Source organism: Physeter macrocephalus, chromosome 15 (genome assembly GCF_002837175.3).
Source record: "Physeter macrocephalus isolate SW-GA chromosome 15, ASM283717v5, whole genome shotgun sequence".
Taxonomy (NCBI): Eukaryota; Metazoa; Chordata; class Mammalia; order Artiodactyla; family Physeteridae; genus Physeter; species Physeter macrocephalus.
This window is the reverse complement of record NC_041228.1, coordinates 6,932,512-6,937,478: the sequence shown is the minus strand read 5'-3', so window position 1 is coordinate 6,937,478 and position 4,967 is coordinate 6,932,512. Positions and strand designations below refer to the sequence as shown.

At 35.9% G+C, this 4,967-nt stretch overlaps 1 protein-coding gene across 31 annotated transcripts in view; it reads right to left on the bottom strand.

The window, feature by feature from the left end:
• Nucleotides 1-4,967, bottom strand: part of ZFAT (zinc finger and AT-hook domain containing) — a 264,652-nt gene that overhangs the window by 254,556 nt on the left and 5,129 nt on the right. For 27 of the 31 annotated variants that reach the window (XR_008619456.1, XR_008619457.1, XR_003683319.2 and 24 more), the window contains one exon: nt 901-1,091. The exons of the other annotated variants lie outside the window; for them this stretch is intronic. The gene's annotated coding sequence lies outside the window, so the exon portion shown is untranslated. The remainder of the gene's footprint in view (nt 1-900; nt 1,092-4,967) is intronic. 31 annotated transcript variants of the gene reach the window in all.

Genomic DNA, 4,967 nt, shown 5'->3' with positions numbered 1-4,967 from the left:
CCGATGCAGGGCACGCGGGTTCGTGCCCAGGTCCGGGAAGATCCCACATGCCGCGGAGCGGCTGGGCCCGTGAGCCATGGCCGATGAGCCTGCGCGTGAGCCTGCGCGTCCGGAGCCTGTGCTCCGCAACGGGAGAGGCCACAACAGTGAGAGGCCCGCATACCAAAAAAAAAAAAAAAAAAAGGTCTCTCATAATATCTTATTTTGTTTCCTTAATCTATTCAACATCCAGCACTTTTCCAGTCTCATTCCCAGCTTTCAATTCCCAAGCATTCTCTGCATACTCTGGTCTCTCTAATAGGTCCTAAGTAGTAAAGATAAATGCCCGACTTATCTTTGTATCCTGGCCCCTCAGCTTCACATCACTCACAGCATAGCAAACACTCAAAACTGTTTGTTAAATTCCTTTCTTTAATGAAATATTTTTAAAAAAATAACCTAATGAACTTTTCATTATATTTTAATTGTTACACAAGAGAGAGAAAGTCATAGTAGGCTGTAAGGATATACTGGATATTATGTTCTTGTTATACTAAGAAGTGAATAACCACTCTTTACAAAGTATCTTGGAATACAAATTTCTTTCTCCTTTAAAGTCCTCTTTGCACCCTAAAAGGGCACATTGAACGCGATTTCTGCCGTACACAGGATTTTCAGAGTACTGACACAAGATGCTAACGCCCCACTTACTTCCCTCACTACAGGTACGTGTGTAAAAATTGAGCTCAAAAACCGGGTTCATTGACTTATTAAAGTAAATCTGTATGTGCCTTTCCAGATTATATGTAAATTCAGATTTAAAAAAATCTATTCTTCCAAGCCAAAAACGTAAAGGAAAGTGTAAAGGAGAAAAGTTCAACACCTATTCTCTACCAAGAAGTATGAAAGTTTAGGACTTACTTGGTACAGGTTAAGGCTTGTTTAGGAACTTGTCACTGGATTCCTGTCCTTGTTACTTCTCTCCTTCCTCTTTTGTGGCACTATCAAGAATTGCACAGGTCACAAGGACACAATGCTCTGCTGCGGAAATCAGGAGAACACAGTTTCGCATCTCCCACGTCAATCCAAAGGACAGAAACGTCTACATTCCCCTGGGAGATGGCAGAATGAGTCGGTAAGGAGATAAAGCAGTTATCAGTTAAAAGATACAGTAACTAACTAAAAGTGTTAATTTTCTTTTAAATTAGATACTTACATATTAAACAATTATTTTTAAATGATGGAAATGATGTACAACTAAAAAACTGTTTAAATAAGAAGCCACTAGAAATGAATCATAGCTAATATGTACTGGATGTTTTCTGTGGGTTGGGCATTCTTCTAAGTGCTCAACGTACATTAACTCATGTTTACCCTTCATCACAGCCATATAAGGTAGTACCCTCATTTTACAGATTCGAAAAAGGAGGCATAAGAAGATGTGGTACATATATACAATGGAATACTACTCAGTCATAAAAAGGAACAAAACTGGGTCATTTGTAGAGATGTGGATGGACCTAGAGACTGTCATACCGAGTGAAGTAAGTCAGAACGAGAAAAACGAATATCGTATATTAACGCATATGTGTGGAACCAAGAAAAATGGTACAGGTGAACTGGTTTGCAGGGCAGAAACAGAGACACAGACGTAGAGAACAAACGTATGGACACCAAGGGGGGAAAGGGAGGGGTGGGGGTGGTGGTGTGATGAACTGGGAGATTGGGATTGACATGTATACACTGATGTGTATAAAATAGATAACTAATAAGAACCTGCTGTATCAAAAATAAACAAGATAAAATTCAAAAAAATAAAGAAAGAAAGAAAAAAGAAAAAGGAGGCACGGACTAGTCAGATAACTTGCATAAATCACACAGCTACTGACAGGCAGGAAAGGGACTGGAATTCAGGCAGGACAGCTCCAGGGCTCATTCTTTAACCTTTATTGGTAGGTATCACTATGGTATACTTTGACATTTGAAGGTCTTTTTGAGTCTATTAACATTAATCACATAGAAAGAAATTTTTTCAAGACTGCATAGAATTATTATTAAAATGCTTCCACAACCAACTTTTAGGATTAGATGACCGAATCCAATACATTACTTCATTTAAACCACTAGTACCTAACCTAATCTGATTTTCCATATACTCTATCTTTTTGGCTTTATTATACTTCCTGATAAGTGCAACTGGGCACCTCTTACACACTTAGCATTGTGCCCGACAATATGTCACTAAAAGTACTTTGCATAGACTACAGCTGTGATGTTTTATTCATATGAGTGTGCATTAAAGTAATTCTTCTACTTCTCAAGTACTCAATACAATTATTCAACAGACATTTGAATACTTAATGAACACCAAGTAGTACGGATACAAAGACAAATTAGATGGTTTCTGCTCTCAAGGGAGGCCACAGTTACAAAACAATGAAGCAAGTGCTTTTATGGAGCGATGACCAAGGTTCCAAGGGAACAGAGTTCCCCCAGCATGACAAGGATGAGGGCAGCTCCATGTGCAAAGGCATGGAGATGTAAAAGAACATTTTCCTCTTGGGGAATATCAAGCTATTTAAGTAGGACTACAATGCAAAGTTTAGAAGGAAAGCAAGGGAAACAGTGATAAGAGATTAAGGATGAAGCTGGAGCTAGATAAAGAAGTCTTGTATACAGTCATAAAGACTCAAGCATCTCAAGGATTTAAGCGGACACTGATAAGATCAAATATGCTAACAATAGTGGTTATCACACTTTTTATTTTAAACAATAGTACCCTGATTTCATGAAATCATATGCAAACGTCCACACTTAAAATTGATCAACGTAAAACTGCACTGGTAGAAACTGGAATGAATATGCTTGGAATGAACCCTTCACAGAATAGTTTCAAAACCACTGCTTTTCAAAGGAAGAATTAAGATAGCCACACAGTTGCGTTTTATTTACTTTATGCCTCTCCCAATGTGATTCTAACGTCTCAGGTGCCAGGATTCATTCTCATAGTTTCTCTTCAATCATAGAACTAGGAATACATAGAACTAAGCAAATAGTCCTAGGCCTTCAAAATCAATGACAAAAGTTATAATATAGAAAAAGGAAGATAATCAGCTTTTTCACTTATGAGTTAAGCTATAATTTAAGTGACTACATTTTCTAACCTAAAAGTTAGGATTTATGGTTGGACAAATACTAGTGTATTTACGGCCACAGAATATTCAAAACTGATACAGTTCTGGAAAATATAGGATATATGATTGTAATTGGTATTACGTAATTTTTTAAAGATTGGTATACTTGTTTTCTTAACAATGACTTTGTACCTGAAAATGCTTCCCCATCTATCCCTTGAGAATCTGTTCTCCCACCTTATAGAATTTGGAGCTCTAAATAAGATCTCTGAAAATGACCTTCAGTGTGAAACTGCTTCTCTTCCTCATAGCCATCTAATATGTCCCCAGCAATAACATGGAAAACTGATTAAAGATATGCATATACCTCTCCTGCAATTCACTAGTCTTGATTCTTCACAGTGAGATGTGCTAATAAAAAAAGCAAGATTACCATTCTATGGAAAAGGTATATAATGATTAATTTAACATGTTTTATATCAAAACGATTATATTCACTTCATACAATTTAATCAAATCCCTATAATCCTTCTCTCTACCCTTCTCCTTCCCCACTGCGGGGGAACGTAACCACTTACACAGTCTCAAGAATTTTTAAAGTATCATCCCCTTTAAAAAGAGACTGATTAAAAACAAATGTTCAAAACAATGTTTAACACATATTAAAAGAAAGTTAAAGAACAATCTCACTTTTCTCTATCACATAAGATACCAACAACCACCCTGGGCCACTCTTATCATGCGTTAAAAGTTGTCTCATAGTATGTGGTTCAAAGCCAACCGGTGACAATTATTAAAAGGAGGAAGAGGGGAGACAGGCACAGGATACAAATTAAATTCTTCAATATATCATCCGACCAACATGTACAATATATTCACTTACAGACATGTTTAAGAAATGGTCCTTAAACAGAAACAATATAAATATTACTATAAGGAAAATACCTTCTCCATATTATATAGCAAACTCAGTCCAAAACTTAGTATTCAATGCATCATTTCGGGGCACACTCTACACTCCCTAAATTTGCAAAAATAGCCAACTATTCTGCTATAAATTTGTTTGGGATGAAGATAACTCTCTTCATTATAGTAAAATAAATTTTATCACATGCATTTTAGGGAAGCAGCTTAATAAGTTACTCATTTAAATTTCTTTCAAACATAAAAGTCTGAGGATTCTCAAATAATCATTAAGAACAAACTGACTTTTAAACAAAAGCTTTTTATAAATAAAAATATACTGGAAAGTAATCCTACACAAACATACAAAGAGTCCTCATATGTAACTATCAAAACAATACCCAATATCAAACATTTAACTATACACATTTAACTACTGATATATATTCAAGTAGAAGGTTTCAGAGTAAAATTTCCATGTCTTTTCCACTTAAGGGCAAGTTTTTTGAAAAATATTCCACAGACAAATAGATATTTTTTAAAAAGACTGTACAACCACTATGTTGATTTTAACAATACCTCAAGTAAAGTTAACTTAGAACAAATACTAATAATAGTTAGAAATATTAAATTATATACAATGTTTAATTGCCCTTGCCTTAATACAAAGAAGTTCATAAATTATCTTAAGATAAATCTATATTTTTCCCTAGTCTGTGAAAACTGCAATAACCTTTCTATTAAGAATAACTTCTGATTAAACCACCCTCAATAACTGAGATTCAAACAATCTCCCAGATGGAGCAGCTGGGAGAAAATAAAGAGGACAGTTTTAAAAAAGAACTTTGATGCTGTAGATAAGATGATACGACATTAAAAACCAGTGTGGGGCTTCCCTGGTGGCGCAGTGGTTGCGCGTCCGCCTGCCGATGCAGGGGAACCGAGTTCGCG